We start from the raw sequence: 24,463 nt of genomic DNA, 5'->3' as shown, positions 1-24,463 counted from the left end.
GAGTAAGCAGTGGTAACTGAATCCACAGATTTTACAGATGTCTTTCCTTTATTTCAGTGTACCAGTTGGGCATTCTTTAAAATATATGATTCTCTGCTCATTAAAGTGAAAAGTGACAGGATTGGGAAATGAAACCCTTCTCTGAAAATCAGATAGCAGTATGAACCACCCTGCAACAGCTTTTCATTAAGTGTGGCAAGAAGAAACTCTGCTGCTGCTTGGGCTGTGCACTAATGAGTCCAGAACTGACAGCAATAAACCATTTGATGGTTTGCAATCTTTTCAAAACAGTGCAAGTGGAATACCATGCAAAACCCACTCCTCGTACTTCGCACTGTAATTTTGCCAGGTAAGGGAGAATTGTATTGCTTGCACAGCAAATTCCCAACACTGGGAGATATCTAGGTGGTTCCAGTTTGAAGAAGGTTGCTACTGACTATGTGCTGCTTACCTGATTTCAGAGTTATAAGAAGGAAAGTATGGAAATCTTTTCAGTTCTGTTATCCTTCAGAAGGATAAACATATTGTGGATTTTGTTGGTGGCTTTCCTGATCAGCTACAGGCTTAATAAAAAGCTTTTATTTTGGGGAAGTATTTAACCATAAAGAAGATTGTCTTCTGTATCTTTGGTTTAGTCAAACTGACACAAAATAGATGAGATGTCAGCCCTAGTTTTCTAATGGATGCAAAGTAGCCAAATAAAACAAAATTAATTTTGGGAAACTTAATCCATTTTCAGTGAAGAAGTTCATAGTACATAATTTGACAAACGTTTGTCACCAACCAGGAAATGTCATCAAAATATTGTGCGCAGTGGAAAATACTTTTTTGGGAATGGGTCAATGTGTGATATGCTCGGAAGGTTCCCTTCTAATTTGTGTTGTCTGTGACTTGTCTGGGAGTTCAAAATAAAGATTTTCTGGTCCGAACTCCTTAAACTTTTGTGAGCACTCCTCTGGACAAGGGCTTTGTCTGAAGGCTAATGGTTAGAGAAAACAATGATAGTACAAATAACTCCATGGTAAGTCTTTCATGAGAATACAAAGTTTATAGGCTTTGCTGAAGATAGTTTGAGCGTTCCAGGCTTAACTGGAGGAAAAACAAGAGATTGCAGGTGCTGGAATCTGGAGCAAAAAAAAAACATTGTAGTGGAAAAATGCAGTGGTCATGCAGCATCTGTGGAAGGAAAAAAAAGTCAATGTTTTCTGTCAAAACCCTGCACCAGGACTGAGAGAGGAGCAGCGTGATGGTCAGCATAAAGAGGAGAAGGGAAGTAGTGAGAAAAGACTCCAAGGTGATTGATGAAGGAATGTGAGGATCATTCAAAAAGTCTGGTTTAAAATCAGTGCAGGAGTTAGAAGAGATGATAGAAATTTTAAAGCTTGTCATTGTTGCAAACATGGAATTAGCTTCCATATATTAAGAACAATGTAACCAGGGTTTAAGACAGAAATGAGCAGGAGAATCACATAAACAATAAATTCTGCAGATGCTGGAAATCCAGAGCAACACACACAGAACGCTGGAGGAATGTCAGGCAGCATCTATGAAAATGAATAAACAGTTGGCGTTTTAGGCCGAGACACTTCACCAGGACTGGAAAGTGAAGGGGAAAGATGCCAGAATGAAAAGGTGGTGGCGGGAGGGAAGAAGAATGACAAGCTAGAAGGTGATAGGTGAAGCCAGTTTGGGGGAAAGAGGGGAGCTAAAGGGCCAATACATCCACCAAATCCCATAAATAGATCCATAGAATCGTTTAACATGGTGGAGAGGCTGTGCTAGGGATGGCTTATCATTGGAAGTGGATAGGTAAGAATTAGCTTCATTAGGACAGCCAGAGGACTAGAAAATTGCAAATATTACTCCACTTTTTAAGAAAGGAGGAAGGCAGCAGAAAAGAAATTATAGACCAGTTAGCCTGACTTCAGTGGTTGGGAAGATGGTAGAGTCAATTGTTAAGGATGAGATGATGGAGTAATTGGTGATACAGAAGGACAAGATAGTACAAAGTCAGCATGGTTTCCTTCAGGGAACTCCTGGCTGACAAACCTGTTGGAATTCTTTGAGGAGATTACAAGTAGGATAGTTAAAGAGAATGTAGTGGATGTTGTATATTTGGATTTTCAGAAGGCCTTTGACAATGTGCCACACATGAGGCTGCTTACCAAGTTAAGAGCCCATGGCATTATAGGAAAGTTACTAACATGTTTAGAGCATTGGCTGATTGGTAGGAGGCAGCAAGTGGGAAAAAAAGGATCCTTGTCCGGTTGGCTGCCAGTGACTAGTAGTGTTCCGCAGGGGTCGGTGTTGGAATCATTTCACTTTATGCTGTATATAAATTGTTTAGAAGATGGAATAGAAACATAGAAACACAGAAACATAGAAAATAGGTGCAGGAGTAGGCCATTCGGCCCTTCGAGCCTGCACCGCCATTTATTATGATCATGGCTGATCATCCAACTCAGAACCCCGCCCCAGCCTTCCCTCCATACCCCCTGACCCCCGTAGCCACAAGGGCCATATCTAACTCCTTCTTAAGTATAGCCAATGAACTGGCCTCAACAGTTTCCTGTGGCAGAGAATTCCACAGATTCACCACTCTCTGTGTGAAGAAGTTTTTCCTAATCTTGGTCCTAAAAGGCTTCCCCTCTATCCTCAACCTGTGACCCCTCGTCCTGGACTTCCCCAACATCGGGAACAATCTTCCTGCATTTAGCCTGTCCAATCCCTTTAGGATCTTATACGTTTCAATCAGATCCCCCCTCAATCTTCTAAATTCCAACGAGTACAAGCCCAGTTCATCCAGTCTTTCTTCATATGAAAGTCCTGCCGTCCCAGGAATCAATCTGGTGAACCTTCTTTGTACTCCCTCTATGGAAAAGATGTCTTTCCTCAGATTAGGGGACCAAACCTGCACACAATACTCCAGGTGTGGTCTCACCAAGGCCTTGTACAACTGCAGTAGTACCTCCCTGCTCCTGTACTCGAATCCTCTCGCTATAAATGCCAGCATACCATTCGCCTTTTTCACCGCCTGCTGTACCTGCATGCCCACTTTCAATGACTGGTGTATAATGACACCCAGGTCTCGTTGCACCTCCCCTTTTCCTAATCGGCCACCATTCAGATAATAATCTGTTTTCCTATTTTTGCCACCAAAGTGGATAACTTCACATTTATCCACATTAAATTGCATCTGCCATGAATTTGCCCACTCACCCAACCTATCCAAATCACCCTGCATCCTCTTAGCATCCTCCTCACTGCTAACACTGCCACCCAGCTTCGTGTCATCCGCAAACTTGGAGATGCTGCATTTAATTCCCTCATACAAGTCATTAATATATATTGTAAACAACTGGGGTCCCAGCACTGAGCCTTGCGGTACCCCACTAGTCACCGCCTGCCATTCTGAAAAGGTCCCGTTTATTCCCACTCTTTGCTTCCTGTCTGCTAACCAATTCTCCACCCACACCAATACCTTACCCCCAATACCGTGTGCTTTAAGTTTGCACACTAATCTCCTGTGTGGGACCTTGTCAAAAGCCTTTTGAAAATCCAAATATACCACATCCACTGGTTCTCCTCTATCCACTCTACTAGTTACATCCTCAAAAAATTCTATGAGATTCATCAGACATGATTTTCCTTTCACAAATCCATGCTGACTTTGTCTGATCATTTCACCGCTTTCCAAATGTGCTGTTATCACATCCTTGATAAGTGACTCCAGCAGTTTCCCCACCACCGACGTTAGGCTAACCAGTCTATAATTCCCCGGTTTCTCTCTCCCTCCTTTTTTAAAAAGTGGAATAGATGTCCTTATTGCCAAGTTTTCAGATGATACGAAGATGGGTGGAGGGGCAGGTAGTGTTGAGGAAACAGGTAGGATGCAGAAGGACTTAGACAGATTAGGAGAATGGGCAAGGAAGTGGCAAATGAAATACAATGTTAGAAAATGCATGGTCATGCACTTTGGTAGTAGAAATAAATTTTGTGTATACGATTTTCTAAACGGAGAGAAAATCCAGGAATCTGAGATGCAGAGGGATTTGGGAGTCCTTCTGTAGCACACCCTGAAGGTTAACTTGCAGGTTGAGTTTGTTATGAGGAAGGCAAATGCCATGTTAGCATGCATTTCAAGAGGTCTAAAATACATGAGCAAGGAGTTGATGCTGAGACTTTATGAGGCACTGGTAAGACCTCCCCTTGAGTATTGTGATCAGTTTTGGGCCCCTCATCTTAGAAAAGATGTGCTGGCATTGGAGAGGGTCCAGAAGAGGTTCACAGAGATAATTCCAGGAACGAAAGGCTTATCATACGAGGAATGCTTGATGGCTCTGGGTCTGTACTCACTGGAATTTAGAAGGATGAGGGGGGGATCTCATTGATACCTTTCGAATGTTGAAAGGCCTAGACAGAGTAGATGTGGAGAGGATGTTTCCCATGGTGGGAGAGTTTAGGACAACAGGTCACAGCCTCAGGATTGAGGGTGCTCTTTCAAAAGACAGATGCAGAGACATTTCTTTAGCCGAAGGGTGGAGAATCTGTGGAATTTGTTGCCACATGCAGCGGTGGAGGCCAGGTCATTGGGTGTATTTAAGACAGAGATTGATAGGGTCTTGATTGGACATGACATCAAAGGTTTCAGGGAGAAGGCTGGAAACTGAGATTGAGGAGGAGATTTAAAAAAAAGGATCAACCATGATTGAATGGTGGAGCAGACTCAATGGGCCAGATGGCCTATGTCTTAAGGTCTTATGGTCTTCAATAATAGAAGAGAGATTTTACAGAGAGATGTTGTCGGTCAATTGTGTCAAGTTTGGACTGCTCCTGGAGGGTGAGGAGGCCAAACACAGTATCATCAATGTCACAGAAAGAAAACAGAATAATATAATTTCACAGGGACTCTGAGAAATAATTCTGACCAGACAGGCTGTTCTCATTTCAACTAATAAACTCTCTGAGCTGTCACATATGTCAGTGAGCTTCAAGGACAATAACAGATGCTTGTGTGTGTGTGTTTCTCGCTCTCTCTCTCAGGATGGAGACTGTGTGCTGTTCTCCTTTTTAGCCAGCTCTAATGATAGAAAATAGGAAAACCTCATTTCTGAACTTAGTATCTCTGCCAAATGTCACCAAAGCAGTCAGGTCCCATTCATGCAATTAGTATGGCAGAGAACATCACTCCCAAAAATCCAACAGAGGTTTTAATCATGGAAAATGTGAAGTAAAGTGCAAAATATCCTAGGTTTAGAGGATTTTATCTTGTGAAGCTGTTCCTTTATTTTTGTGATGCTAACTGACACATTTTTGGTTGTAATGTTGTATATTTTTCTGTCAGCAAAAATCCTTCAAATCAGTAATAATATACAATATCATACAAGTGTGAAACTCATCAAGTACACTGATTGCAGTAATGGTGAAATAAAACTGTTATATTCCTGCTCATTTTGAATGTCACCTTTGGTTTGGATTATTTTGTATTCTGTTATATTTATACCCGTTGTAACAAAGAGTGCATTTTGCTCCAAGCAATTCTTGTTGTTGTCTGTCTTCTGTTTAGTCATACTTTTCCAAGAAATTTTACAGACTTTCTTACATTTCTTACTCATTGCCTTTCTCTACTTCTTTAATGCTTGTTAGGTGCTAGTGTGGAAGTTGTGGTAAGGCAAGGGTTACAGACAATGTCCAGACAAGTCTAGCCTGGGCGGTTGTAATCTCAAAAATCTGAGATGCAAAGGGACTTGGGAGTCCTTGTGCAGAACACCCTAAAGGTTAACTTGCAGGCTGAGTCAGTGGGGAAGAAGGCAAATGCAATGTTAGCATTATTTCAAGAGGTCTAGAAGACAAGAACAGAGATGTGATGCTGAGGCTTTATAAGGCACTGGTGAGGCCTCACCTTGAGTATTGTGACAGTTTTGGGCTCCTCATTTTAGAAGAGATGTGCTGGCATTGGAGAGGGCCCAGAGGAGATTCACAAGGATGATTCCAGGAATTAAAGGGTTATCATATGAGGAATGTTTGGTGGCTGTGGGTCTGTGCTCGCTGGAATTTAGAAGGATAGAGGTAATCTCATCGAAACCTTTCGAATGTTGAAAGAACTAGACAGCGTAAATGTGGAAAGGATGTTTCCCATGGTGGGAGAGTTTCGGAGTTTAGGACAAGAGGGCACATCCTCAGGATAGAGGGGCGTCCATTCAAAACAGAGATGCAGAGAAATTTCTTTAGCCGAAGGGTGGTGAATTTGTGGAATTTGTTGCCATGTGTAGCTGTGGAAGCCAGGTTGTTGGGTGTATTTAAGGAAGAGATTGATAGGTGCTTGATTGGACATGGCATCAAAGGTTTCGGGGAGAAGGCCGGGAAATGGGGTTGAGGAGGAGGGGAAAAAAAGGATCAGCTATGATTGAATGGCGAGCAGACTTGAAGGGCCAAATGGCCTAGTTCTGCCCCTATATCGTATGGTCTTATGGTCTAGTCAAGTGAGAACACCAGAGACACCTCTGCTTACTACAGACAAGATAGTCTGGAGTGGCTGCGGCAGTGTGTTCTCAAGCCAGATGAGTGAGGCAGCTGTAGAGAGACATTTCTAGAAAGGTTTTCCTAAAACATGCAATCCCTTTACACGATAGGGGGCGCCAGAGACAGATGAGATAGGAATAATGAAAGGATGTGCAACACCCCCAACAACTGAGGGACAATTGTTTTAACTAACATCAAAATATCATCAGTTGTCAGCTTGAAGTTTCAATTGACTTTCAATACATCTATCGTGAATGATAATTGATCTTGCAGGTAAGGAAACCAACAAACACAATTTATTAAATGGTCAATATCCATAATTGATAAGTCTATTTGGCCTAAAAGTAATAGTTTTCTGTCCTGGCTTCAAAACAGTGTGGGTGATTGGAGCCATGCTGTTGTCCTTGTGCACAGGTGAGATAAAAAAAATGTCTGGGCCTAAGAGTGTATGTGAACTGGACCCAGTTATTTTAGTTATCTTATCTTATTTAATTTAATTTTATTATCAGTGACAACATTTAGTTGGGAGATTCCAGCAAGATGGGTAACCCTTGACCTCATTATATGGAAGGAAGGAATTCAGTCCTGGTAGCCAATCAATCCTAAATTCTATGCTGCTCATAGTTGAGCAGGGGACGGGTCTGCAGCTGGAACACAAATTTCTCCTGTGTGCAGTCGTCAAGCTACGCCACCTTTGTCGCCGATATAGGAAAGCTGCAGTGATAAAAAAAAGTTTGCTGTGATCCAGGTTGGGTCCTGCATGAAGCACAGAAAAATTCAGTAAGTGTGTTGTTAAAAAGAAGAATTCCGAAATGTCCTGCATGCATATGTGTGTATGCACGCTCTGATTGTGTATGTGTGAATGATAGCAAGAAAGTCCCCTGCCCCAGACCTCTGAAGGACTCCGGTAGCACACATGAACATAGGACATCGAAATTTACAGCACCTTAGATTAAATTAGATTAGATTAGATTAGATTAGATTCCACTTTATTGTCATTGTGCTGAGTACAGATACAAAGCCAATGAAATGCAGTTGGCATCTAACCAGAAATGCAAAGAATAGTGTTATTTGCAAAATAACTGCAAATAAAAAGTAAGTGCTACAGCACACAAATATAAAAGTACTGAGACAGTACAATATGGGTGCAATACTGCTTTGCGCTGTGATGTGAGGTTCAGCAGGGTCACAGCCTCAGGGAAGAAGCTCTTCCTGTGCCTGCTGGTGCGGGAGCAGAGGCTCCTGTCGCACCTACCGGATGGGAGAAGAGTAAAAAGTCCATGGTTAGGGTGAGATGCATCCTTGATAATGCTTTTCGCCTTGCCCAGGCAGCGTTTATGGTAGATGTTCTCAATGGTGGGCAATTGGGTGCCGATAATCGCTGGGCAGTTCTCACCACACACTAGAGTGCTTTGCGGTCTGATAAGGGACAATTGCCATACCACACTGAGATGCAGTTGGTGAGTATGCTCTCAATGGTACAGCGGTAAAAGTGCTTCAGTATCCTGGGACAGAGGTGAGCTTTCTTGATGCTCAGCAGGAAATAAAGTCACTGTTGTGCTTTTTTGATCAGGATGGAGAAGTTCAGGGACCAGGTGAGATCCTCGGAAATGTGGACACCAATGAATTTGAAGCTTGATACACGCTCCATTACAGCTCCGTTGATGTAGATGGGGACGTGAGTGTGGCTCCTAGCATGCTTGAAGTCCACAATGATTTCTTTGGTCTTCTGGGTGTTAAGGGCCAGGTTGTTTTTGGCACACCAATCAGCCAGGTGCTGGACCTTATCCCTGTAGGCCATCTTGTCATCCCCTCTGATCAGGCCAACCACCGTGGTGTCGTCTGCGAACTTGATTATGGAGTTAGAACCATGTACAGGAACGCAGTCATAGGTGAAAAGGGAGTACAGAAGAGGGCTCAGCACACAGCCGTGAGGCACGCTGGTGCTCAGGGTGAGAGTGGAGGAGGAGACGTTGTCTAACTTAACTGATTGGGGTCTGTTAGTCAGAAAGTCCAAGGTCCAATTGCAGAGGGATGAGCTGATACCAAGCTGGCAAATTTTGGCGATCAGCTTAGAGGGGATCACAGTATTGAATGCCGAACTAAAGTCAATGAACAGCATTCTGACATAAGAGTTGGGGCTGTCCAGGTGGGTCAGGGCAGAGTGAAGTGCTGTGGAGATGGCGTCCTCTGTTGGTCTGTTGGTGCGATAAGCAAATTGATGGGGGTCCAGGGTAGTGGGCAGACACGATTTCAGATGTGATAGAACCAATTTCTCAAAGCACTTTGCAATGATGGGGGCCCTTTGGCCCACACTGTTGTGCCGACATTTAGCATACTCTAGAGACTGCCTAAAATTTCCCTAGCTCATAGCCCTCGGATTTTCAAAGCTCTAGGAGGTTCCAGCTTCCACCATCGCTGCCGGCAGTGCATTCCATGCACCATCACTCTGTGTGAAAAACTTATCCCTGACATCCCCTCGATACCTATTTCCAAGCACCTTATATCTATGGCCCCTCGTGTTAGCCATTTCAGTCCTGGAAAAAAAGCTTCTGGCTATCAACACATTCAATGCCCCTCATCATCTTATACACCTCTATCACATCACCTCTCATCCTCTGTTGCTCCAAGGAGAAAAGGCCAAGCACACTCAACCTATTCTCATAAGGTATGCCCTCCAATTCAGGCAACATCCTTGTAAATCTCCTCTGCACTCACTCTATAGTATCCACATCCTTTCTGTAATGAGGTGACCAGAACTGAACACAATACTCTAAGTGGGATTCTGACCAAGGTCTTACATAGCTGTAACATTACCTCATGGCTGTTGAACTCAATCCCATGGTTGATGAATGCCAACACACTATACACCTTCTTTAAAACACTGTCAACCTGCACAGCAGCCTTTCGACTCAGATCCTCCACACTGCCAAAACTCTTAGCATTGATAGTATATTCTGTCTTCAAATTCGACTTACCAAAATGAACTACTTCACACTTGTCTGGGTTGAACTCCATCTGCCACTTCTCAGCCCAGTTCTGCATCCTATCGATGTCCCTGCTGTAATCTCTGACAACCCTCCAGACTATCCACACACCCCCAACCTTTGTGTCATCAGCAAATTTACTAATCTACCCTTCTACTTCTTCATCCAGGTCATTTATAAAAATTACAGAGAGGAGGGGTCCCAGAACAGATCCCTGCAGAACACCACTTGTCACCTACCTCCATGCAGAACACAAACTATCTACAACCACCCTTTGCCTTCTGTGGGCAAGCCAGTTCTGGATCCACATAGCAAGGTCTCCTTGGATCCCATGCCTCCTTAATTTCTGATGGATCCTTGAATGGGGAACCTTATCAAATACCTTACTGAAAACCATATATACTACATCCACTGCAACACACTTCATCAATGTGTTTTGTTACATCCTCAAAGAATTAAATTAGACTCGTGGGGCACGACCTGCCCTTGACAAAGCCATGCTGGTGATTGCTAATCAGATTATGTCTCTCCAAATGCTCATAAATCCTGCCTCTCAGGATCTCCTCCAGCAACGTGCCCACCACTGAAATCAGACTAAGTGGTGGGCAAGTTGTTGGAGGCATGCTTGTACATTATGGATCAGAAGCATTAAATATTGAGAGTTATATTGTATGGTGGAATGGACTACATGAGTGTCTGTAGTCGTGTTGCTAGAGAAAGGAAAATGTGAGCAGACTGTAGGGTGGTCTGTGCCTGTCTAATGTAAATGTAAAATGCAAAAATGGTGAGATGAATGCTGTAAAAATGCACAGAATATGAAAAAATGGTAAAGAATAAAAAGAAACAGAAAGAGCAGGTAAAGGAAATTAGTGTCTACCTCAATATCTGAAAGGAAACAACATCAGAGCCTGAGGATGAACTAGATGCTGCACCCCTGCCTTCCCCAGGCACGGTTTCAACAAAGCCCACACCAAGCGGTGTTTCTTCAGTACTCAGTGAGGCTGGCATCAGCCAGTGCCCTGCCATAGGCAGCGGTTCCAATAGCACAACAGGAGATTGGAGGTAGAGGGTTGCAGAGGGGATAAGGAAAATGTTGATTTAAATGTACCTTGAAATGACCTAGTAGGAGCTCTAAGAAAATATTTCCCTCACACTGTAGATTGGCATAAAAAAGTGTCAAACTGGAGACAATGACATTAATGAATATGTAGAACACGTGCGGAAATGAATTCAACAGAATTTTGGATTAACTCTAGAAGTGGGGATACATATTTTAATAAATATTATTGCAAATAGGTTGCAAACCTAGTTAAAGGAAAACATACTGTATACTGCTACTTGTGTGAGATGAAAAGAGTTAAGTAAAATTGCATGTGTTTTACAATATTGCCAAGAGCAGTTACAACATCACAGGATTAAAGCTGTTAAGGGGAATGGGGACAATATTTGTGTGAGACTTCACGACTGCTCCACTATAGCCTCTGGGCAATATTGTACATAGTTTTAGACATAGCTGTCCTTTATAATTTGTATGTTAGTTAATTTATAACTTTGTTTTATATTTACCCGAACTAGCAGTGACCAAATTTTGGATGCTCATTACCAGATTAACTTCAGTTTAAAATTTCACTGTAAACTTCTGTTTTAACATTACCTGCTTTATACACATATAGCTAATGTGACCCACTTGTGACTAGTAATTTTTGTTTTGTGCAGCATAATTGTTTAGATAATACTATTCTAAATGTATGAGTTTTACAGCTCCTTGATCCAAAAAAACATAGAAATGGGATGGTGGACACGGTAAGGGGATTCCATAAGGAGTTTATTTTTGTTTGTGGACACTCTGGGCACTGGACTTGAAGATGCCTCAGGACAAGGCAACTTTGATAACTTTCTGACTGCACCTGACTTAAGAACTTTAAATTTAAAATTTGCCTGCTGTAAAATGCCACCTGATGTAAGCCCGGGTGTAATTTTTCTTTGATGGCTTTTCCTCCTGATACGATACTGGATAAAACTGAGTGGACATGTGTTGCGTGCACCTCATAAAACAGCTGAGGTGGTACAACTTCCTTCCCTCCTGTTCTGCTCAAGCAGCTGAACCTTTTTGCCCGAACAAAAGCCGACACTCTTGCAGCTGGTGTTGCTGTAAACAATTACGCAGAATCTCATTGTGCCTCAGGAGTAGCATGTGACAATGGACAGCAGGGGGCTGTGTGGAATTCTCATCTCTTCAGAACTCCGATAAAACACGGTGAACTAACTGTGAACCTCTTCCTGCTGTTCAATTACGTACTGCAATTGCTGTTATAAACTATGTGGCTCATACTAATGGCAAGGATGAAATAACTGGAGGGAACAAATGAGCTGACTCCTTTGCTAAGGCAGAAACAGCAGATCTTTATGGTGACGTAGTACTCCAATGTGATCAGGCAGCCTATGCTTTCCAAATTCTTTGATGAACTGGTACAATTAAAACGTGATGTACCAGTGGCTGAGCAGACTTTATGGACTAAAACACACTATGTGTAATACTATAAAGGATGATGGGTATCATGAAAAATGAGGGATTCTTGACCACAGCAATAAAAGTAGCAGCAGCTGTATGATTTGCCAGAGACATAATCCTGAGAGACACTGCCGGGCCCTCCCCCCTCCCCCCCACCCCCCCGCCTCTGAAATTCATCTGTGGATCTCCAAACAGACTTTATGCAGTTACCTAAATGTATGGGTTGCTATTCTGCACTTGTTCCTTTGTTTGTTATCTTCATGGATGAAAGCTCATCAAACCCAGAGAGCTATTGATAATTATTATGATGAGAATTTATTCTGAGGTTTGGAATCCCTGAGAAAAACTCAAGTGATAGCCGTCCTCACTTTGCGGGTAAAGTAATAAGTTAATGAAAGCCTTGAAATGTAAATATCATATTACCTATCCTTACCACCATCAATCACGGTAGTGTAGTGGTTAGCACAATGCTTTACTGTACCAGCGACCCGGGTTAATTTCCCACCGCTGCCTGTAAGGAGTTTGTATGTTCTGCCCGTGAATGCGTGGGTTTCCTCCGAGTGCTCTGGTTTCCTCCTACATTTCAAAGATGTACCGGTTAGTAGGTGAATTGTAAATTGTCCTATGATTAAGGTAGGATTAAACGGGGTGCATGCTGGGTGGCGTGGCTCGAAGGGCTGGAAGGGCCTGCATGTCAAGAAAATCTTACGGGGCTGCTGAAAGACAGAATGGGGCCCTGATGTGCAGGTTAACTAAATTTCATGATGAGGCCGAGCTAATGTGGGCCCTATTAACAATGCACTATGCTCCCAACTGTCTATCAGGCATATCTCCATATCAGGCAATTTTGGGATATCTCATGCACCTGGAAGTCACTTCTCTCTTTTTAATTAAACAGATGGACATCCATATTATAAGTGAAAGCATGTTGCAGTATTGTTAACACAAGCTCTTAAAGGTTCCCATCAACAGATACGTGAAGCCCAGAAGATTATTGTAGAGTGTCAGATCTACCAGCCAGGAGATTGGGTACTGGTGAGAGCCTACTGATGAAAGAATTGTCTGGACCCCTGCTGGGAAGGTCCATTCCAAGTGATGCTGACTACCTATACCACTTTAAACATCCAAGGAAAGCCAATGAGGATACACGCCTCGCACTTTAAGCCAGTAATGCCACTGGACCAGGCAGAAGGAAGTTGACGATTTGGACTGATCCTTTGAACTCTTGACCTTTGCTACTTGCCATCTTAAGTAATCACTGTTCATTATGAGTTTTGGGTCATCTAGACCTCTATTTTTTGCCTAGATGATGAAGTATCTAACTACACTAATACTCCTAACACGTTTTTCTGCCTTAGATATGAATATGTGGCTAGGTTATTCGGTGTGCTCTAGAGAGTGGCTATACATTTGGAAACTAGCTTGCCCATATGTCTATACCGCTGAATCATATTGAGTTTGATGCCATGTTTTACATTGATAACAAAACTCAAACTTTAAAGGGAGCTGGGAACTACGCAACCTACTAACAATGGATTTCATAATCCCCTGCTCTGAAGCTGCTTCATGGGAATAAGGGTGAGTGATGGCATGGTAGCCGAGTGGTTAGCACAATGCTTTACAGTGCAGGTGACCTGGGTTCAATTCCCGCCGCTGCCTGTAAAGAGATCGTACGTTTTTCTTCGTGAGCATGCGGGTTTCTTCTGGGTGCTCCAGTTTCCTCTCACAGTCCAAGGACGTACATGTTGGTAGGTTAATTGGTTATTCTAGATTGTCCCGTGCTTAGGTTAGGATTAAATCGGGGGATTGCTGGGCTACATGGCTCGAAGGGCCAGAAGGGCCTATTCCACACAGCATCTCAATTAAAAACAACTCTGTTACTGTAATCATCAAGGGATGGGACTAGATTTAGGTAACAATACGTGCAATGTCTATACTACTCGGGACCATCCAAATCCTGTTAATGGTACTTACTGGGTATGTGGCCAGCAGGCCAATCACTGGCTGTCAGGGGCACCCCTCAGAAAATAGGATCTTTGGCCTGAACTGAATCCATCAAGTGGTTGTTGTTATTCGGCCTATGTAGTTCCATAAATATATCACCTACGTACGCTCTCTCTACATCCCACTGTGTGGGACTATCATCGGAAGATTATGGAGACTGAGTCCTTCTGGATTACAGTATTCCTGATCTAGGAACCTGCCAGATTGGCTCATGAAAGCTTTAACATGGCCTCAGTGCTGTTGGAGAAATTGGCCGGTGATACAGCCTTTGCACTACATGGTATGAGCCAAATCTTCGATAATGTTACTACAGAAATGCTGGCAATCTCCACTGTGGACATTCAAAATGAACTAGCACTAGACTTTCTGTTGTCTGAGAGAGGTGGTACTTGTGCCATTATTAGCCAGGAGTAAGTTGCACCTACATCCGTGATATCAACAGACAACTATCCTTGAGTTTCAGAGACTCTGCGCTATTGAAATTCTGTAAGATTTATGTTGTCTGCTACAGGACAAAGAGGAGGGAGTGTGGAAGTTGTGATAAAGCAAGGGCTAAAGTCACCATCCTGGCAAGAATAGTGTTGGGCAGTTATAGTCAAGTGAGAGCACCTGAGACACCTCTGCTTACTACTGTCGAGATAGACTGGGATGACTGTGGAGTGAGGCCTCTGTAGTGAGACTTTTCTAGAAAGGTCACCCTAAGACATAGTGTTTCCTTATACAATGCTGGGGACATATGAGATGGGAATAGCAGAAGGATGTAAAACACATCCCAACAACTAAGGGAAAATTGCTTTACTAACTTCAAAACATCATCATTTGTCAGATTGACGTTTCGTTTGACTTTTAACACCTCTATTGTGAATGGTGATTGATCATGTGAGGAAGGAATTCAAACACAATTTACCAAATAGTCAATATCCGCAGTTGATCAGACAATTCTGTATAAAAGTAAGTTTTCTGTTCTGGGTTCAGAATAGTGTTGGTGACAGGGCCATGCTGTTCCCCCTGTGTACAAGTAAAATAAAAATCATGTTTGCATCACAAGGATGCGTGTGCTCTGGGTCCAGTTATTTTAGTTATCTTATCTTATTTTATTGTCAGAGATGGTACTTGCCTGGACTTCAGTTATTACTTGTCTTGCCAATAAGTTTTGACAAAGATGGAATTTCTTTTGGGTTGGGTTCACTGAACTTTGCCTAACAGGGACTGTGGTTACAGTTATGGCTATCTGGCCTCTTGCTGCTGATGGCATACAAGCCCAGGGGTACAATGAGACAATGAGCCTATACATCATGTAATTAGCAGGCTGATTTGATTGGCTTCTCATCATATCTTTCTTTTACATTTTGTTATCTTTGCACTTATTGTGCGAAGAGTGAAGTGAAGTTTTTACACCTTATTTTGCTATGCAACTGAAAATTAGCTACCAAGTTCTGTAAATATTAGATACACACATCTCCCCAATGTGTGCAACACAATTCTTTATAAGGAATGAGATACCTGAGGAAAGGTGACATATCTGTGAGCAGCTGTACATGCAACATCTTTCCTGAACGCTCTGAAATGCTGTGCCCACTCTATAATAACAGACCTGTATCCACTAGGACTGAAATAGAGTTACAAATGAAGCTGACTCTGTGCTTGGACTCAGAAGATTAGATTGAACCTAATAATGATAATGCTTTAGTTTTTTGTGAGCTGTAGTATAGCAGTAGCGTATTACCTTCTGACAAAGTGGGTTGCATTTAGAATCTAAAGCTCTTATAAGAGCCACTTACATTATATTTTAACTGTACATTACAAAATACTGATATTTTCAATTATATTTAAAGACAAGAATGGAATGGTTGTTTCTGCTAAGCCACAGTCTCTGCATTCACAAATTCTACACACTCTCCCTTGTTGCTCCACTCGCTGACCATGAATGTCTCCTCTCTGGCCTCATGGAATGCTCAAGCCATCATCTTTTAACACTCCCATGAGGTTCTGAACCTCTTTCCTCTTTGCCCCACCATAATATGCAGTAGCCAACCGATACACTACCCCAGATATACAGTGGCTTACCCATGCCCACCAGTATTCAAGTGTTTTATATTGATAAATTTGTGTCCACTAATACAATATAGATATGGTTGTAGGAAGTTACGACAGAGCCTGACATAACACCTAGGGTCCAAGTGTCCAGTGCAGTTAATTCCCCCAAATCAGGACAGCTTCAAAGCTGTTCACCAGGAAGGTCCCAAGACTTAGTCAGGTGGTCTCTGAGGCCTAAAATTAAGTGGATCTTGTCTGTAGAGGTATGTGGCCTAGCATCTGGTGGACACCTAAATGAACAGGGCCAAGAATACAGTTCAGACCCATCCATCTTGTGGCCCTGTCGTGGTCCATGTGCTTCATTTTATGTACTGTGGCAAGAAGGAAAGTTGGAGTAATTACCAGAGCTGAGAATAGAATTAGATAGGTCAAGTAATCCAAAGCAATTCAATAGTCATTTTTTTCTGCCTATCTTGAGTGTTGATGTAATAAGCATTTTCTCAGTGGTCAACCCACCCATTGCAGAGCAAATAAAATTGAAGATGCTGGAATCATCAGTGTTAAGGTCAGGAACCCTTCCTTTACTTGGAAGCAGAATTGCTGACATCAGCTAGTTTCATTTTCCACAGATATCGCCTGAACTGGGTGAGTTATTCCAGGGTTTCTCCTTCTTTTCCATCCAGTGTAAAATTTGGCTTAGTTACAGATATCATTGATGGATTTATGTCTTTGCAATTTTGCAGAAAGCACACACATGCATGAAAATTCATGTGAGTCACAAGAGATTCTGCAGCTGCCGGAAATTTTGAGAAACACACATAAAATGCTAGAGGAAATCAGCGAAGCTGGCAACATCTATGAAGGAGAATAAACACTCAATGCTTTGTCAGAACTGGAGCCCGGAACTGTTGATTACTTATTTCCCTCCACAGATGCAGCCGGACCATTCTGAGTTCCTCCAGCATTTTGTATGTGTTGTTTAAAAATAATGTACTTGCCATTATAATAAAGCCATAACACATAGGAGCAGAATTAGGCCATTTGACCCATTCTGCCTGTTATTTCCTCAAAGAATTCCAACAAATTTGTCAGGCAGGATTTTCCCTTAACAAAAGCATACAGTCTTCAGCCTATTTTATCATGTACCTCCAAATACATTGACTCCTCATCCTTAATGATGGACTCTAAAACCTTCTCAATCACTGAAATCAGGCTAATTTCCAATCTTTTGCCTCCCTAGCTTTTTAAAGTGTACAGTGACATTTGCAATTTTCCAGTCCTCCAGATATTCCAGAATCTAGCGATTTTTGAAGGAGCACTACTAATGCCTCCACATTCTCTTCAGCTACTACTTTCAGAAACCTGGGATGTAGTTCATCTGGTCCAGGTGACTTATCTACCTTCAGACCTTTTAGCTGTCCAGAATATATCATATACTGAATATCCTTTAATATTACTTTATCATAGTGAAAACATTAAAAATACTCTTGTACTGATCCTTTAAAGACCACAAGAATTCAAAGAATCTGCCCTGCTTCATTCTGGTATCATTAGGCTTTTATTCCAGATTGAAATTGCGTTATAACTGTAGAATTAAAATATGACCTCAGTTTTCTATTGACTGGTGAAGGGTATTGCTAGAGTCAATTCATCTCCAGTCCATATGCTGTAAATGGTATACAATCAATTCACACATTATTTGATAGAAAGAAACCTTGTTCACTTTCCCTAAAGTCACCGGGAAACATCAGAAGTTCTGGCTTTTTCTTAGATTATTGAATAGAATTGAATTGAATTGACTTTATTTCTTACATCCTTCACATACATAAGGAGTAAAAATCTTTATGTTATGTCTCCATCTAAATGTGCAATGTGCAATCATAGTAATTTATAATAGTTTATAATAAATAGAACAGTCAATGTAATATAGAGTACACTCAAGTCAGTGTGAATTCATTAGTCTGATGGTCTGGTAGAAGAAGCTGTCCTGGAGCCTATTAGTCCTGGTTTTTATGCTGCTGTACCATTTCCCAGATGGAGGCAGCTGGAATAGATTGTGGTTGGGATGGCTTGGGTCCCCAATGATCCTACAGGCCCTTTTTCCACACATGTCCTTGTAAGTGTTCTGAATCATGGGAAGTTCACAACTACAGATTCGCTGGGCTGTCCGCACCACTCTCTGCAGAGTCCTGTGATTAGGAGAGGTGCAGTTCCCATAGCAGGCAATGATGCAGCCAGTCAGGATGCTCTCAAGTGTGCCCCTGTAGAAAGTGATAGTATTTTTTAAAGCCGAGGATATAAGAAATCACACAAGATGCCTTGAGTACATTTTCTTATAAAGCTGTTGCCCACATAAGCCCTAAAAACTTCCAAATGACCTCCATCTGATCATTCACAACCAACTGTACAGAATATCATTTAATTCAATTCTATTTTAGGTATGCTCATCTCTGTTGCTTGTCTTCTATTTACTCATAAATTGTTATTGTTTACAATGGGCAGCAGAGAGAAAATCTGACTTTGCTAAGTGTGGTGGAAATCAAAGGGGTTTACAATGATATAATTTGCTATCTTTGTCCATTTGAGAATATAGAAGGGGCTATGCTTGTCCTCAACTTTGCTAAATGAAGCAGCAGCTCAGTGTTTTACTGGCTCATACTGCATGGCTGTCATCTGATTTCCCCAAGGACCTGATGATTTACTGGAACTCCAGCCCATGCTATTATTTTTCTTCTCTTTACACAGCACCTTCCAGCTACTTTGTTTAGCATCAGTAAGCTCATTTCAGCATTTTGTGAACACCAGTGCTCTAGCAATCTGTCAAAAGTGAAAGTTAAGGCTAATTATTCACATGGCACTCTTTCCTGGTCATTTGGAAATTTCCAGAGATTTAAAATTTCACTATTGTTGAACTGTATGTGGAAAACAAATCTGCAAGAGGCCAGCTGGAATATAATGAACTACATTAATTCCATGTACACGATTAAGAATAGGTACATCGATATTGCTTTTGACAATTACAGATGCTACAAATGAACAGCAGGGAATAGAATGGGTAGAAGTGTGCTGCTGTTCTTTTCACCCTATTGGTCTCTATTTGCTATTTAGATGATAAAATATGACAGCAATATTACAGTTCATATCATACTGCTGGCAACTTTGCAGTACCCGTTCAGCACCCTGGAGAGCACCCTAGAACGAGGAAAACCTTGCACAATACTCACCTATCGTCTACTTTGCTACAATACGTAATTCACTTACTATAAGGTTCATGCACAGGAAACTGACTTGGAACAGCAAGAAGAAGCCCAACAGGATCAAAGTAATCTTTTTCTAGTATAGTTGCAGATAGACATCGAAGAGAGCTACATGCACTGAAGTTTTCTCTAAATGCTGAATTCTTCCGTACATTTGTGAAAAAATGTATTTTCTATTGATAGACCCACTAATCTAACAACAGCCAAAATAAAGAGGTGAGGACATAAAAGGTAAAGCCATCTTGCTGGAAAAAAACAAAAGGCACTTGATATTGGGTTAAGCACAGATTAAGAATGCAACTAAAGCAACTTGTCATATTATTTTTTTTCTGCATCCATACAATAGTAAATCTATTTTGACATTACCATCCTCAGTGCCTTCGCCTGTCACATTACTGCTGTGCTTTTCTCCTTCCCCAAATGCAGGATGGTTGTTCCTTTGCCATGAATACGAAGGATGACTGTGAGCAGCTCTGAACTTTTGGACACCATTGCCTTACATGGATCCTAGAGTGGGTAAGCTAAGGAGCAAACTTATGTTGTCTGTATTTTACAAGGGAGAAGGAAGGGCCAGAATGTGTGAGGCATTCCATGCTACACAACCAGCCCAGCCCTGCATGTGTCGTCAGGTTAGATATTCCTGCGTTAATGAAGAAGTCCCAAATTTGTTGGTTAGATTGTGTTGGGATTTTTTTTTCCATTTTAATCCTTAAATGCTGAATATATTAAACCTGTCCATGGAACAATGAAACCAATCGTTTCAATAGAAATTTCACATAAACTGTAAGAAAATCAAGGTTGTATTAGTAGGAGATTTTAAGTTTCCCTGCTATTAACTAGTTCACACAATGTGTTTAGGGCCTGGATTGGTGGAATTTGTGAAATGTGTCCATCAATATACAGAGAATCCTACTCTGGAGGCTGCAATACTGGACTTCCTCTTGGGGAATGAGGCAGGGCACTTCACTAAAGTTGGAGCCAGGGATCACTTCAGATTTAGTGACCATAATTCTATTAGTTTTAAGATAGTGATGGAAAAGGCCCTCCAGCACCCAGAGCATACCTTTTTCTCACTGTTACCATCAGGTAGGAGGTACAGAAGCCTGAAGGCACACACTCAGAGATTCAGGAACAGCTTCTTTCTCTCTGCCATCCGATTCCTGAATGGACATTGAACCCTTGGACACTACCTCACTTTTTTTAATATATAGTATTTCTGTTTTTTTGCACAATTTTAATCTATTCCAATATACATATACTATATAAAGTATACAATATTTACTTATTTTTATTATTATTATTATTATTTTCTTCTATATTATGTATTACATTGAACTGCTGCTATTAAGTTAACAAATTTCACGTCACATGCCAGTAATAATAAATCCGATTCTGAAAAGGATGAAACAAGTCCACAGGTCAGGTTCTGAAACTGGTGCAAGAATAATTGGGGGAAGGGTGGAAATTAGGCAGGATCTATCAGAGTGAATTGGGAGAACCTGTTTGAAAGGACAGGAACAGATGGCAAGTGGGAAGCTTTAAGAATGAGTTATCAAGAATGCAGGAGCAGAATGTTTCTGTAAGGGTGAAGAGTAAACCTGGCACGTTTAGGGTACCATGGGTGATGAGAGATAATGGGGTTCAACAAATACATCAACAGATGGAGCTGTGTATATTGGCTCCTGGAAGACTCTAAAATGAGGGTCTTCTGGCCAGAACTCTCCAATCCCTTGTCTGGAAAGGCCGCTTCCTTTTGGAGTAAATTTTCTTGCTCTGGTCTATAATGGATGCTCCATGCATCCAGGAAAGATTCTCTGTGAGATCACCGCTAAAATGTCCAATGTAGTCTTATCTGACCCGATGAATTTTGTGCTCAAGTCCAGTCGACACACAACAAACTTACAAGTGGTTAATAATTCCATTAATTGGTGGAAGTGTGGGCAGGCATTGTAGTTAAGACTTTTTCATGTGGACAATTTGAGTGGAAGTTACAGTTCCATAATTCAACTTGACAAGTAAGCTAGCGAAATGGCATTGCATGGTGCATTTGAATTAGTCACAATGTGAGTAACATAGGTGGAGCCTGCTCGTTGAACTTCCTAACACTAACCCCAACACTAACCCTAACCCTTTCCTACCCTTTCCTCTATTTGTTCTTCATTGTTCCATGGTAAGTCTTCTGCAAACAAAAAATCATGATGAAATCACACAAATATGCATTTGGATTTTTAAAGCTCTTTTCTTTTGACAAGAAAACAAAGAAAAGAGAAGAAAGTTAGCTTTCTTCTTTGATGGTAAGGTTGTGGTTTTAAATCCAAGCTCCAAGGTGCAATGTGATGGAGTAGCTTCACTGTTATTGTTTACAGTGTTATATTTATCAGCACTCAGAACAAGAAAAAAATTATTTGTTTGGTTCAACTGTATTTTAGAAAAATAGGAAAAGCCTAGATCACTAGTTGAAGATTAGTAGGTTTTTCCCAGCTAAGATTCAATTAATATTACCACAACTACATTGCTTAAAAAGCCGTTTGCAATTGCTTATTTTCAGAACAAAAATTTATTACAGAATATGCTTCCATACCATCAGTAATTACATTTTAAATGCATTCATTAGTTTTTGAATGAAAGTTACTTTTTTAATGCAAGTCTTATAACATCATAGTTTTTAAACTTTTCAATTTAGAGTAGAAACTTTGATTTATTTTTGTAACTACAAGAAAATGAGAATATGACAACAGGCATTTGGCATTCAAAAGGTTACTCTGAAGAAAAACAGTTTTAGCTGAGGCAACCTTCTTCAGCATGTCCCTCTGAGGATAATTAAATGGGGGCTGCTGATTTTTTATATACTGGATTTGCCTACTGCTTTGTATGTCCCTGGGGATGGAAACCTATTTCTGCTGCTGTCACTTAGGAACTGTGATTGAAAGTGAGTGAAAGAAAAACTCTTGTGCTATCTATTTTGTACTAATGAGTTCAGGACTAATTCATTCAGTGCCACTAAATGTGCTGTATAGGAGAAGCAACACATGGTTCCGTTTCTGAATTTGCTAGCTTTTGAGTAGTTAGTGCTGCTAAGGAGATCGATTCCATATGGCAATGCACTGGGCAAAACCACCTTGATAAGGAACTGTATTCTATTATTTTACAGTTAAAGATTGCAATAATTCTTGTTGCCTACTGCAACCTATTATGGTCTCTTTGCTTGACAAAGATGCTTTATGCTTGAAAGTTATGATGAAGGCTAGTATATTATTTTCCATGTTGCCTGAGTTTGAAAATATTTTCTGAGAATTTTTAATTTAATTATTTTTACAATGTGCACTTTTTATTACCTATCGGTCCATAGTGTGCATACTGAGCCACCAGTTAAATTCAACAAGTTCATTCAATGTTTAACCACTTACATAAGTTAAGAAGTAATATACAGTATATTGACAATTTATGTATCAATGTGAATTGGTATGTAGGAAGAAACTAAGGCATAGGAAAGAAACAAACGTGGTCACAGGAAGGCCATGTCAGCTCTACACAGACAGCATCAATAGAAGTTGGGCTGCTGGAGCTGTGAGACAGCAACACTTGCTGCATCACTCTGCCATCATGCTATTACTTACTGTAAAGCAATGTAAAATCAGCAAACCATTCTCAATTTCTACAGGCTAACAATACAAATGGTTTACATGTCCAATGAAAAATATTTGCTCTTTTATTCCCACTTGTCTCCTTTCTACAGAGCATTTCAGAGGTATTTAGGCAGACACATGGAAACACAGAGATTATGTACATATAGATACAGATTAGTTTAAAATGGCATGATGGTTTTTATGGATATTGTGGACCAAAAGGATTCTTCTTGTGCTATATCATGTCCTGTTCTATGCTTTGTGTTCTCTTTCTCATCTACAAGCTGTCACTTGGTGATGCCAACCATTAACTTACCACCATCTCTTTCAACACCTCTCCTAAACTACTTGTTCCAAATCCAGTTCTGGATGCTAGGGAACTTGAATAAACTAAATATTGTGAGTCAAAGGCCATTTTCTTTGTTTACATATTCTGTTCTAACTAACAGTTAATCTTAATCCCTCAAACTGTTCTCCTCCACTGAAGGAGAACTCCAAGTGTATGTTCCAGGATGGCATTGTTAATTCAAGTAGGTTCGCAGAATCTCCTGCAACCTTAGATTCTGCTGCTTAGTCCACTTTTGCTGAAAGGAAATTCACCAAATATCATACTGGAACACTTGAAATCCTGTATCTTTACTTCCAAGGTCATAGCATTCTAAAAAATTAAAACAATGCCATCATCTAATCTTGTCTTAATGCTCTATCTGCATGCTTCAAATTATTTTACATATACATAGGGGCGAATTGTGACATGACTAGTCACAAACTATAGTGTTTGCTAAAGGTAAAAGGTGATCATTAACTCTATGACATATGGCTATATTGCATTAAGATCTTTGTTCTCCCCCATAAGAAATAATGGTACTTCCTATTTCCAAGACAGGCAGCAATGATAGAATGAGAGAACAGATTTAATAGTTCAGGTTGGAATGATTTTGCTGAGCATTTCCAAAGTTTTTTGTTTTTATTTCAGACTGCTATAGATATATACTTTTCATTTCCTGTTTCTGATTTCCAAAGATCAGTATTCATCTGAGATTTATCCTTAGCCACCCATAAGTCATTCTCTTTTCTATGTTGAATGCCCATAAATCAGAATAACTACAAATTAAAATTAGAGTAACAATGACACTAAAGAAGGCAATTTACCCTATCGGGTCCATGCTATTTCCCTGGGGAACAATTCATTTTCTTCTTATTTATCTGAAGCATTGCACATTATTCTCTTTCACACTTTTCCATCAACTCTCTCTGATTCCTTTTGCCATTATTAATGCTAATTTATGTAACTGACCTACATGCCTTTGGAATGAGGGAGATGAATCAGGCACCATGAGAAATGAGAAATCTCTGTGCAGTCAGATCTGAGCGATCACCACAAGCTGCTCTGCCATCATGTTAACCAGCTGAGTTCGTTGTGTGCAACAGGTCAACAAATTTACCCCAGTGTCTCACATGAGCACGTATTACATCACTCCACTCTACTGGCAATGCAATTCAATGTCATTTACAACA

Source organism: Mobula hypostoma, chromosome 7, assembly GCF_963921235.1.
Source record: "Mobula hypostoma chromosome 7, sMobHyp1.1, whole genome shotgun sequence".
Classification (NCBI taxonomy): Eukaryota; Metazoa; Chordata; class Chondrichthyes; order Myliobatiformes; family Myliobatidae; genus Mobula; species Mobula hypostoma.
This window is presented reverse-complemented; position numbering follows the sequence as displayed.